The sequence below is a fragment of the Pholcus phalangioides genome, unplaced genomic scaffold, assembly GCF_987345545.1.
Source record: "Pholcus phalangioides strain wild (caught in Gottingen) unplaced genomic scaffold, Ppha-v1.0 ptg000015l_1, whole genome shotgun sequence".
Taxonomy (NCBI): domain Eukaryota; kingdom Metazoa; phylum Arthropoda; class Arachnida; order Araneae; family Pholcidae; genus Pholcus; species Pholcus phalangioides.
Window position 1 is genome coordinate 76,022,642 of NW_028301608.1, and position 14,002 is coordinate 76,036,643.

The 14,002-nt window shown below is 35.8% G+C and overlaps 1 protein-coding gene and 1 non-coding gene across 7 annotated transcripts in view; both read left to right on the forward strand.

The window, feature by feature from the left end:
* Positions 1-14,002, forward strand: part of BORCS7 (BLOC-1 related complex subunit 7) — a 70,744-nt gene that overhangs the window by 17,108 nt on the left and 39,634 nt on the right. The window lies entirely within an intron of this gene.
* TRNAS-GGA (transfer RNA serine (anticodon GGA)) lies at positions 8,759-8,832 on the forward strand. Its single transcript has one exon. It is a non-coding gene; the product is annotated as a tRNA-Ser (tRNA).

Sequence of the window (14,002 nt, forward strand, 5' to 3'; positions counted from 1 at the left end):
TTCCCTTGCGGGGACCCACGTCCTCTCACTTGCCGGGTTAGCGTACTAGGCCACAAAGCCAACGAATCCTTCTTTGCTTAGAGCTTGTGTGTGCGCTGAATGGGGCCGTACATGAACAGCCAGACCTAAGTCAGGCCAAAGCTCACAATTTCTAACACTGCCACCAGATGGAAATTTATCCGAAAATGATGTCACTCTCTGCTACGAAAGTTTTGACAGCAGTCCATGTTATGTCACGACCACCTAGATAACCTGCCTCTGCACACGTGATCAGGAATGCTGTGACGTCAGTAAGAGTAGTGCTATCGTTCCTCCATGACCCTATTCAGCGAAGCACGATTGAACGTGTTTGTTTAATTGTTCTTCATCTCTGCTTCGCACGTGTTTTTATAATTTTATTTTAACTCTCAGTTTTTTCGAATTTGTATTTTTATATATTTCTGATGCCATTCACGATAGTCGTGCCGAATTATAAATTAAATTGAAGGAATGATCCGAAAAGTCGCTGTGCTCAGATGCCGAGAAATAGCATGCCATCGAAAGGTTTTCAAAATTACCAGCAATAGTAAGGTAAGAACGTTCTTGTATTATTTAATAAAATTTTCTTGATTTTTTTCTGGTTATAAGAGCATTAGTCCACTAGTTTTATGATAATGTTGAAGGCTATTCCATGTCGAAAGTGCAAAATCACTGATTTTTTTATGATATAATATATATCAATGTGGTATATATTTTTTTTCCGTAACAACAAACTTTGATACAAATGAAAGTTTATTTAAATTTTTTTCTGTTGTTGTTTTATTAATCTAACTCCAATAATTAAAAACTGATCATTGTTCAAAATTGAACAGATGAGGTACAGCATTTGTGTTTAGATTACATGTTTCACATATTACTCAATTTTTTGTCCATTTGAAAATATTTTCTTATTTTATCTTTACATAATTTTAAAGAGTTATCATTAGTTCAATTTCTTACTGGCAATGAACTCAATGAAAATTAGGCATGCATTAAAGGAGAATTGTTCACCTTGGGAATTTTTTTTCCTTTCTTAATTTTCAATTTTTTTAAAAGAACTTAATCATTATGAAAATTTGTCGTATACTTTCAACATTGTGAATATTATGAAACAGTTTTAATTTTTTATGCTTAGATATTTTCAAAAATATTTTTTAGAAAACTTATTGTTTCAAGATGTACCTACAAGTGGGAAATCTTGTGATAGTAGAGGGAGAAAAAAATTTGTAATCATAATAAAATTATATTATTTTCAAAATAAACTGATTTAACGCCATAAATTTTTATAAGGGCTCTTTTCTCTCATCTTACATGTATGTAAACCACATTTCAAGCCAGATTCTCAACAAGCTATTTATGAACCCTGAGGAAGCGTTCCTGATTTCATATCTGCTCAGCACTAATCACGGTCGTGATCCAACGACATCTATTCTCCATCAACGAATTCAACAAGCTTCCTGATCAGTAAATCTACATATACAGTAAGGTCTCAAGAAACTATCTCAATGATGTACCACTGTTGAATCACTTTGACCATCGGTGATGCCTTTCAAAGATCAAGTGTTATACTCTGACAGTTTGCTCGACTTCTGCCAATCTGCCAGAGATAGTTGTGTAGTCACACTATGAAGACTTCCAAAAGCCTTTAGAAGCAGACTTAAGAATTAGGTTCCTTTGTAACTTTGCACGTATAATTACAACAATTATTACAGGGCAGGAGTATGTTCGTGATTGCTAGGTTGCCAGGGAGTGTTGCTCTTTCATATCCATCGAGACAGGTCACAAATTTTTTTACTTATGGTAAATTCAGATGGTTCTTCCATGTGTTTTTGTACACTGGGACTCTTGTGTTTCACCGTTCCACACTTCAAAACAAGCCAAAGAGAAAAAGAAAATGAAACCGGTAGGAGTATTTGAAATGTGTAAACAACAAGCTTATATAGTATTTAATATAATGAACTTCCTTGATATTTGAGATTATTGGACACTAGTAAATAACAAAGATTGTAGTATGTTTCTTCAGGGTTCCGTTCACAATCCCGACAGACGAAATCCCGACAAGTCACAATCCCGACAGACGAAATCCCGACAGGTCAAAATCCCGACAGGGTCGAAATCCCGACAGGGTCAAAATCCCGACACGGTCGAAATCCCGACACTGTCCAATTTAAAAATTCAATTTCGCCGTATAAGCCGCACTTCGTGATTTCTGTCGGGATTTGAATTTCTCGCGGTGAGGGGCGTGCGGGCGCCGATGAGAATGATAAATTGCGATCAAATAAATTTTTCAAATTTTAATTTCGCCGTATAAGCCGCACTTCGCGATTTCTGTCGGGATTTGAATTTCTTACGGCAAGGGGCGTTGGGGTGACGATGAGAATGATAAATTGCGATGAAATAAATTTTTCAAATTTTAATTTCGCCGTATAAGCCGCACTTCGCGATTTCTGTCGGGATTTGAATTTCTCGCGATGAAGGCCGTTGGGGTGACGATGAGAATGATAAATTGCGATGAAATAAATTTTTCAAATTTTAATTTCGCCGTATAAGCCGCACTTCGCGATTTCTGTCGGGATTTGAATTTCTCGCGACGAGGGACGTTGGGGCGCCGATGAGAATGATAAATTGCGATGAAATAAATTTTTCAAATTTTAATTTTGCCGTATAAGCCGTGGTTCGGGATTTGAATTTCTTGCGGTGAGGGGCGTGGGGGCGCCGATGAGAATGATAAATTGTGATCAAATAAATTTTCAAATTTTAATTTCGCCGTATAAGCCGCACTTCGTGATTCCAGAGGCCTGAGTTAGGTCCGACCGTTCATCGCATACAAGTTCCAAGGAAAAATTGATATTCTTTGCCTTTGTAGTCTAGTGGGCTCACCCAGAAAGCTCGAGAACGTGGGTTTGATTCCTAGCAAGAGCACAGGTGAATTTTTCCTTCCTAACTTCATCTCGCATCAGCCAACCGTTGAAACCTTCGTATAGATAGCGGAAAGTGATATCATCCTCGGAAAATACAGTGTGTGTGGCTCAAAACAAAAAAATCTAAATTTTTCTTTGATTTCCCGTCCTTTAACTTCCAATTTGAAAGTTGTTGCATTGTCTCTCCTGATGCCAACAGAAAAATTGCATGTTTCTCAGTGCAATATTCGCTAAGATATTTGAATTCGAAAACTGGAGAAAAGTTATGAAAAGACAGCAAAAACTAATCGACAACGCTCCTTCCCCAAATTTATGCTGTCCTTTCCACCTTTCCTTCGAATTTTGAATTCAAATATCTCGGCGAACATTGTACTTATCAACTTAGATTTTTTTTGTTGGTCTCAGGAGATACGGTGCAGTCACTTTATAATTAGAAGTTTTAAAAATTTATATTTTTTTATTTTGTTACACACTGTGTTTTCACTCTCAAAACTGGTACAGGGTAATTTTTGAACGCCTTTTGAGCATTTTTTCAAACTGAAATCATCTCTACCACGGATGGTTGAGAAGACAATGGCCGTACTAACTCTTAAAGGACACCCTGTATGCAACTACACTACCACACAATTTGCATACTCTCTTCAAAGCCTTAAGACCAACTTAGAGATAGAATTTTAAGAAATTTTTTTGGGAGTCTCAACAGTATAAAATAAAACTATTGACAGAATTTTATGTTTATAGCTTCGTAGTGAGAAGGGGGGAATTGGGGATCCGGTCCCTTCGAAATGAGAGAAAATGATTGAAATAAGGTAAAACATGGCCAAATATATTATTTGACCACCTTGTCCCCCCCCCCCCCCCCCCGCATGGAATTTCTAGATACGGGCCTGACCTTCAGTGGTTGCGGCTCGGCGATGAATCAGTGAATTAAGCTGTCAAGACATGTAATTTTATACATATGAATAAAAATATTTCTCTACTATTACATTGCTTTCGAAAACCTTGAAAATTTTAAATTAAGATCTTCATGAAACGGTCTAACTTTGTGCAATATCATTTGACATTTTAAGTCTATTTGAAACTTGAGCGAGAAAGAATTTCGAAAAATTCTCAAAGAAAATAATAAGGAACAGCAGTGTTTGTGGAGGATAGAAAAATCGATAAATGCCAGAAAAAGGCAACCCTGAATCCTTTGCTTTTCGCCAAGTTGGAAAAGTAAATGAATTTCCAAATTATTGATCTCCATTGATCATGGTATGCGCCACAAACCACTTGCAGCGACAAACGGAAATCCCGACAGAAATCGCGAAGTGCGGCTTATACGGCGAAATTAAAGTTAGAAAATTTATTTGATAGCAATTCATCATTCTCATCGTCGCCCCAACGCCCTTAATCGCGAGAAAGTCAAATCCCGACAGAAATCACGAAGTGCGGCTTATACGGCGAAATTAAAATTTGAAAATTTATTTGATCGCAATTCACTATTCTCATCGTCGCCCCAACGCCCCTCGCCGAGAGAAATTCAAATCCCGACAGAAATCACGACGTGCGGCTTATGCGACAAAATTAAAATTTGAAAATTTTATTTGATCGCAATTCATCATTCTCATCGTCGCCCCAACGCCCTTAATCGCGAGAAAGTCAAATCCCGACAGAAATCGCGAAGTGCGGCTTATACGGCGAAATTAAAATTTGAAAATTTATTTGATAGCAATTTATCATTCTCATCGTCACCCCAACGCCCTTCATCGCGAGAAATTCAAATCCCGACAAAAATCGCGAAGTGCGGCTTATACGGCGAAATTGAAATTTTAAAATTTATTTGATAGCAATTTATCATTCTCATCGTCACCCCAACGCCCCTTGCCGCAAGAAATTCAAATCCCGACAGAAATCGCGAAGTGCGGCTTATACGGCGAAATTAAAATTTGAAAAATTTATTTCATCGCAATTTATCATTCTCATCGTCACCCCAACGCCCCTTGCCGTAAGAAATTCAAATCCCGACAGAAATCGCGAAGTGCGGCTTATACGGCGAAATTAAAATTTGAAAAATTTATTTCATCGCAATTTATCATTCTCATCGTCACCCCAAGGCCCCTTGCCGCAAGAAATTCAAATCCCGACAGAAATCGCGAAGTGCGGCTTATACGGCGAAATTAAAATTTGAAAAATTTATTTCATCGCAATTTATCATTCTCATCGTCACCCCAACGCCCCTTGCCGCAAGAAATTCAAATCCCGACAGAAATCGCGAAGTGCGGCTTATACGGCGAAATTAAAATTTGAAAAATTTATTTCATCGCAATTTATCATTCTCATCGTCACCCCAACGCCCCTTGCCGTAAGAAATTCAAATCCCGACAGAAATCGCGAAGTGCGGCTTATACGGCGAAATTAAAATTTGAAAAATTTATTTCATCGCAATTTATCATTCTCATCGTCACCCCAACGCCCCTTGCCGTAAGAAATTCAAATCCCGACAGAAATCGCGAAGTGCGGCTTATACGGCGAAATTAAAATTTGAAAAATTTATTTCATCGCAATTTATCATTCTCATCGTCACCCCAACGCCCCTTGCCGTAAGAAATTCAAATCCCGACAGAAATCGCGAAGTGCGGCTTATACGGCGAAATTAAAATTTAAAAAATTTATTTGATCGCAATTTATCATTCTCATCGGCGCCCCAACGCCCCTTGCCGTAAGAAATTCAAATCCCGACAGAAATCGCGAAGTGCGGCGATTATACGGCGAAATTGAATTTTTAAATTCGACCGTGTCGGGATTTTGACCGTGTCGGGAATTTGACCCTGTCGGGATTTCGACTTTTCGGGATTTTGACCTGTCGGGATTTCGACCCTGTCGGGATTCTGACCGTGTCGGGATTTTGACTTGTCGGGATTTCGACCCTGTCGGGATTTTGACCTGTCGGGATTTCGTCTGTCGGGATTGTGACTTGTCGGGATTTCGTCTGTCGGGATTATGACCCACACCCGTTTCTTCATATGGTAGATTCTCAATCCAAAGATGATGAAATCATCTGTTGCTAGTGACAACGATTTAAATGTTTCTGCTAGTAGAGGTAATTTGGAAGGTATGTAGCATATCCTTAATCACCACTAACATCAATTAACTCCATGTCGTGTAAGAATAGCACATGAAATAACATGCAATTTATTGATTGAAAGGGAAATTTTTCTATCAGAAAGATGTGAAAAACATTTATGGATAACACTATAAGGTCACGTATATGAGTGTATGTTTTATTACTGATGCATTCTCAAATACTTTCTATAAAAAAAATGACTTGTGATGAATTTGAAACAAAAATTAAAAAAAGCCAAGTGAAAGGTAATAGAAAAATGCAAAACTTTCTAAATATTCGAAGAGGTCACCAACGATAAAGAATAAGGAAAAGCCATGAATTTCTAATGGGTTTTGAAAATTTTCAAATTTTGAGTGAGGAACTCTGTTTCAGAGTAAGAAAAATCGTGACACTCTCCTACTGCTGCTTTTGCTTGAATCATAACTTTGCCTTTATCATCGTTGGTTTCTTTTTCAATTATGCCTATTGGGCAAATAATTATTACTTGTTCATACTTTCCACGAAGGGTTTTTTTTAAATATGGTGCAGGTATAATTCGAAACAGCCTGCTATAACATAAAAATGATAAAAGCATAATCGTTAAATGCGAACATGTCTTCATGTAACATTACTGTGATTTGGAAAGGAGACGTCAACCTCCAAATTTATTCATTACCTTTTTTTATGTATCTCAAAATAAGTATTTTGAAGTTTTAAATTATAATACAGTGCAACCTCGATAACTCTCCTTTTATTATTTACATGGTTGCCACGATATTCGATTCATTGGGGAAAATATTTCAACTTGACACATGAGTACCATATCCCACTTAAGTTGACTATGATTTAAACTGCATTACCATAACTCGTACTGAGAAATTGCCCATGCATTGATCAGTTCACAAAATTTTGCGACATTACTCTCGTGTGAGGAAAATTGTATTTTTCATTGTTTCTGCTATTTGTTGATTAATATACATCAAATTCTCTCTACTCCTTTCAGTAAGGTTACTTCCCGTTATTTCTCTGTTTGGAACCTGAAAACTCAACCCGTTGAATATGAAAGCCACAGGTGTGAATGATTTTTGAAATTTTTGAGTGTGAGAGAAGACACGAGAAAACTAAATTGATGTGTTTTAAATGAGCGGAGGAAATTCATCTGTTTTTGGTCCATTGCAATATGCTCATTCACAAATAACATCTTCCAACAATCAAAATATATGCCCCTTTTCCACCTAAAATTTGAGATTATTCCCAATATGAAAACTTTTCGTGGGAAATTATAGATAAGAACATTTGTTTTTATGAATCTGTGAATGATATCTAGAATTGTTCAACAATATACATATATAAAAAAAAATTTAAAAATTGTTTAAAGGAAAATTAAATAAAATTTGCTAACTTGACATCTGCTTACATCAACATAATTATTTTTCGATAGTCTTTGGGTTTCAAGTTATTGGGGTTCCATAGTATGTTACTTGTGGTACACGCCACAGATGATCACAAAAAATATATTTTTAACTGTACTGTTCACTCATAACCACCAACTTACATTAAAATCAAATTTCCGTATTTTTGAAATCAAAATATATTTGAAATTACTGAAAATCATTGAAAAATCAAATTATTGAAATCATTTATCAAATGTGTATTTTTCAATTTATTACATGTGTGGACAGATTTGTTTTTCCTACATCAATGAAAGGATGTTATATTCATGTAAAATAAAGTTGTGTCAATATTTTTCGAAACATGTGAATAAACTTTTCCAATTTGACATTATTATGGTGTCTTTTATTGCTATCAAATAATATTTAGAAGTAAAAAATATACAAGGCTTTTTTTTTTTCTCATTTATCTGTTCAAAAATCAAAGTTTTCAAGATATTTCTGCAAAGGTTGAATTTTAGGAACACTCAATTTTTTTTTTAAAAAGTCTCATACTTATAGAAATATCTGTACAGAATGATAATTTTTTTTTTCTGTTTGAAAAAAACAAAGAAATTAATATGACTCTCTACAATGTGTGTGTGAAGAAATCATTGTCTATGAAATCATTGTTTAATTGGAAAAAAAAAAGTGAATAGTGCAGTGCATAACTGATGGGAAAGGGCAAACAAATTTTTTTAAAATGAGTCTAATGTGTTTATTGTTGAAAAATATTGATGTCTTTTAAGAAAATTTTCTGACTGGTTACGTGATTCTAATTCTTCAGGGAGAAAAAAACTTCAAAAAATATCGTCGCCGTATCTGATCAGATCGTTAGGCTTAAGGAGGTGAAGGTTTAGCACTACTTCCAATGACGTCACAACGCTACGCAAAGGCCGGTTATATAGGAGGTCGTGGTTAGGTCTGGCCGTCCATGTACGGTTGTGTTCAGCACACAAGAGCTGCAAGGAAAGAGGAATCTGTGACTTTGTAGTCTAGTATGCTCACCCGGCAAGTGAGAGGAAGTTGGTTGGTTCCCAGCAAGACCAGTTGAATTTTCTTTCCTGGATTTATCTTAGCATCAGGCAGCTGTTAAAAAACCTTCGTATAGATAGTGGCAACACCTTCTAGAGCACCACCTGCTTTAGAAGGTATGGATAGTGGAGAGCGACATCATCCTCGGATAAGTCGCCATCTGGTGGCAGGGTCATCAGTTGCAAGCTTTGGCCTGAGTTAGGTCCGACCGTCCATGTACGGTCCCGTTCAGTGCACATGAGCTCCAAGGAAAGATATAGATAGTCGTTGCCTTTGTAGTCTAGTGGTCCAGGGCGTTCACCTGGAAAGTGAAAGGACGTGGGTTCGATTCCCCGCAAGGGCAGATGAATTTACATATATCTTTGTACCAGCCAGCTGTTAAAAAAACTTTGTATGAATAGCAGAAAGTAACATCACCCTCGAATAAAACTAAACTGTCTCACGACGTCCCGGCGGTGGATAAGTTTGAGCCACTGCACGAAGGGGGGCAGTGCTAATAAGATAAGGACTCATATGAGGCCTTTCAAAATATTTAGAAGAAAGCACACTTTAAAAGAGCTTCAAAAAACTTCCCGTAGAGTAGATAACACTGTCTGCTTCCTTTTTTGTAAAAAAAAAAAAGAGTAAAAAAATGTATTGATACACACAGGATAGTTCAGACAAGTAGTTTTGATATTGAATCTGACCGACTCTTTTTTTTATCACACAGGATTTCTATCAGTTCCAAAAATTGCATAAAATAAAATGGAACAACTCCTACCCACTGCGCTTGGAACCCACGCTGTTTAAGGAATGATAATGATTTAGAGAATAATTCTTTGAACCAATTTTTGGATTGGAAATTCGTTTAAAGATAATTAATGGGAATAAGATTTTTGGCTATTTCGAAAAACATTAGCTGCCAAAATTACTATGAATTAAATTCAATGAATTTGCCAAGAGAATCATAATCATTTTCAGAATTTGTAAATTATAGTTATTACGATTGATATCACAACTGTATAGTAACATATTCTCCAAAATTTTCCAATTGGTTTTGGTTATTGTCGAGGTGAAAAAAGCCCGAAATGTGGCACTCGATGGCGTGCGGGAAATTAGAAAAATCCATGAACTTGAATAATTAGTTCATTAATTATGATTTAATAAGCACCAGGATCGTTGTGATTGATAAATAAAAAGCTTTCAAATTTATGAAAATTAGTGAATTCGTAATTTTTTAGTAATTTTCACTCATTTGAATCACTAATTAGTTAATTAATTACAATATCAGAATCGGGATCATTGTGATTGATAAATGACAAGCTTTCAAATTTATGAAAATGAGTAAATTTGCAATCTTAGTAATTTTCACTAATTTGAATCACTAATTAGTTAATTATGATCTTAATTAGCATCAAGATTGTTGTGATTAATAAATAGCTTTCAAATTTGTGAAAATTAGTGAATTCACAATTTTTTTAGTAATTTGAATCACTAATTAGTTAATTAATTACAATCTTTATTAGCATCAGTATTGTTTTGATTGCAAATTTATAAAAATTTGTAAATTCACAATTTTTTAGTAATTTTCACTAATTTGAATGACTAATTAGTTAATTACGATCTTGATTAGCATCAGGATCGTTATGATTGATAAATGACAAGCTTTCAAATTTATGAAAATTAGAAAATTCACAATTTTACTAATTTTCATGACAGTTACTAAATGTCAGCTTCCGAAATGTATACGTTTTTAAGTGTATTTCGGGCTTTTACCAACTCGACTTGGTAAAACCTAGGTTTTACCACTTTTCGGACTTTTACCGTAACATATACACAATAGGCTGCCCCGACGCCTTCATCGGTTATGGAGCTATCTGTGTATATGTGGGTGTTTGCTAGTTTTTTATCATGGCTGTCAATCAAAATTTGATTGGGGATAGTTGAGCAGGAGGGTTGGTGGTGCCAACCATGCTCCCGTGCTTCAAAGTTATTGGGGTCAAAGTCTAGAAGTTCTGGTTGAAACTGCATATTACAGCGCCATAGGCAGCTGTATTATTATACAAAACTTTGTGAGAAAAATATTTTTAAATTTATCAAAAAATGACGAAGATGACTTTTCCGAGGCTTGATTTTTAAGTGGCATTATTTTAGAAAATATATAACTTTTTCAACTTTCAATATATTCAAGTGAAATTTTCACTAAAATGTTCACAAAAACATACAGAATATGAATAAAAATAATTCATACACTTACATTTGAAATTTATATGCAAAAAAATATGTTGACTTTGTTTTTGTGGAATTTTTCTTGCGAAAAAGTAAAATTTTTTTGACGTATTTTTGAACCAGAGGCACAGCAGTTACCCAAATAAATTTTATTTTTAATTTCTTCTAAATATATGAATTAAAAGACGGCAAAAAAAATAATGGTTTTTTGACCATTAATATATTTATTCTGGCTCCCAACTCAAAATTCATCGAAATAATACTGGGTCGCTCCTATTTCAAATTATTCAACTAGATACTGAAATGAAAACCATCATCCCAGATTTCAATTATTATATTTTGTTTATTGTTTCTGCTATCCTTGTTGACCATGAAAAATTTAATGTACCTGTGTCAAAAACTTTTTGAGGGAAAAAATGTTTTCTAATGCCATGAATGACATCTCTAATGTTAAAGATTCAAGCAATATTGTTTATATATGAAAATATATCATAATTTTGCAAATTTTCAATTCATTCAAACGATACTCACAAAAAATTCAGATTATAACCTAAAACAAATTTAAGCCTTATTACAAAAAAACATCATTTGAATTTAATTTGATTTTTTTTTTGTAACAAACAATTTTTCAAACTTTCTTTTGGATGTGCAGCATGAATTTTCTAATTTTTTTTTTAATTTAATCCCATTAACATATTAAGTAAAAGCCTATAGAAGAATAAACATTATTTTGACAGATAATTCATTTGAGTCACAAAACACAATTGTACTTCTATGACTACATTAATTATATTTGTATATTTTGACGATTTAAAGATTCGTGTTTAACAAAAAGAAATTTAAAGTTATATTTTATCTTTCTTTTATGTTTATTACAGTATTTGCTAAATAAAGTTTCGCGAATTGATGCAATAATTCAGAAGCATTTAATAAATTTTAAAATTCAAGGATTAAATAAATTTATGAAATAGTTAGAAATGTTAAATACAAATACAACGCCACAACAGGCAAATTGCCCAACGAGGTTGCTGACTTAAGAACATCATGGATCCCCGAGCCATTTTTTAGAGGCCCTACCTACTACTGCTACACCACACATGCCCCCGCCCACACAACCCCCCCCCCCCCCGCGGAACCCCCAACGAATCGGTACATGCGGGAATGTGCGTGTAGTGAAACCTGACGTGAAGTTTTTTGTTTCTCTGTAATGCTTGTTATGTGTTGTGCTGCCATCTGCCACCAGTTTTTTTTCTAACTATGAGTGAAGTGTTATGATTGAATGATTTATCGTTGTAGGACTGTTGCTCTCTGTGGCAAGACTTTTTAACAGGGAGATTGGCTCGCATTTGCGCCTTGAAGTTGGGAACCACAGAAAACCAACTTCAGCCGACCACCACTGTGGGGTTCGAACCTGGATCTTCGCATCGCGAGTCCGTCACTATAACCACTCGACCACCACAGCGGCAAATGATTGTGTTGCACCATAACTTTTAGACCAAATTTAAAGGAGTACCACAGTGCTTCCAAAAGTGTGTGTTGGGGCTCCTAGGAGTGTCGTGGCAAGCTGAAATATAGATTTGTGCGCACAAAACCTATGCTTTAAAGTAGTTCTTTTATATGGGGAAAACAACTGTCAAACTTCTTGGGAAGCCGCTGATGAACCGTGAATTACGCAAGGGAGGCAGCTGACAAAAGAGTACCATTGGAATATGGTAACAAGCTTGCCATCTAGACTAAAGGTCTTTAACCTTTTCCCAGTCACAAGCACTGCCTGTACCCATCAACAAAAGAAGAGCACTCTTACGTCATGTTTGACGTACGAATGCATGAAATATGGCCGATTTTAATAATTGAATGAAATTTGCACAAGGTGTTTAAATGAAACGTTGATCAAGTGCTTGCAAGCACCAAATCGGGCACGAACATCGAACACTCTGGGTGCTTTGGGTGGAACCATGGTGCTTGCGAACAACGAATTGAGGATGTCTGATCCATCCTTCGAAAGGGCCCTTGGGTGGTCTAGTGCAGTGTTCCTCAACCGCCGGGCTCTGGCATCTGCCAAACTGGGCCGTGTGGTTTATTGCTTCATTTTTACCCAGTTAGGCCATCCAATCAAGAAAAAGATCAACCATGCTAATCAATAATAAAAAATTATTGCTTAGGCGGAAGAGCAGAAGGTGGACATTAGTCTCTCCCCCCCCCCCCCCCCGTTAGGGAAACAACCTATATCCACTTATGCTTTTACTTTTGCGGGAGGGGGGCATATGTGGCTTGAGCCCTTAAGGTCCAGTTTCTATGGGGCATTGTATTTAAATCAACTTTAAATTTAAAAGTTTTTCAAATTTAAAATTTTTTTTTTTTTTTTTTGTAAATTCACTTGTTTTCCCTCTTTCATTAAGACCCTCTATTTTATTAACCCAAACCCCCTAGGTGGTCGCTACTCACATTTTGGAACCACTGATATAAGAGAACAACCCAGCATGGCTCATTTTGTCGAATGCAGGGCTCCCACTTGTCCTACTTTATGGTAAAAGGTCCTATTTTTTTAATGAAATCCTATCAACAAAATTTGTATAATTGATTTTAATTGAGGAGGGAATCATGGACATAATGCCAAATAATACAAATGCAGTAGATTGCAATTAATGATTCTACCAAAGCCCAAATTGTATTGTTTTTAAGTTTATTTGGGGGCAGGATGTATGTGGAACATTTGGTGGTTTAGTCGTTTTTTATTTGCTTAGTTTTGAGGGTTCTACAAGTAGAGAACAACTTATGCCTGGTTGAAAAAAAAATAATTTTGTATTCATGGTCTTGTGTGGACAGTAACTAACATTCATCGTTCAAAATTATGTTGCACATTTTATGTATAGGTGAAACAACAGTTTGCATAACAAAGCAGTTGGGTAGAGCTATTCTAGGTTTTAAGACTTTGATGATACCCAATAGCATAATAATAATGTGATCTTCACGCATTCCCAAGGGATCAGCATGATCCGTCCAGGGAATTTGTTAGTGTTAGTAAACATCCATGCCCGAACCAGGGTTCGAACTCAGAACTGCACAGTGAGAAGCTGGTTCCGAACCACTTGACTGCCAGGCAGCAATTGTCTTCAGCATTCAATCATCTTCTGTATTTTTAGAGCATATATAGAGGCATAAACAATATTTGCAATGTAATGGGCTAGAAATGAAAGCGCTCCATTTGTCAAAATGATTGCACTACTTTACCGCAAACCAACTACAGTCATATATTGCCATACAGCAATTTCCAACCAGAGTAGTTTGGTGGGAAATGAAGGCAC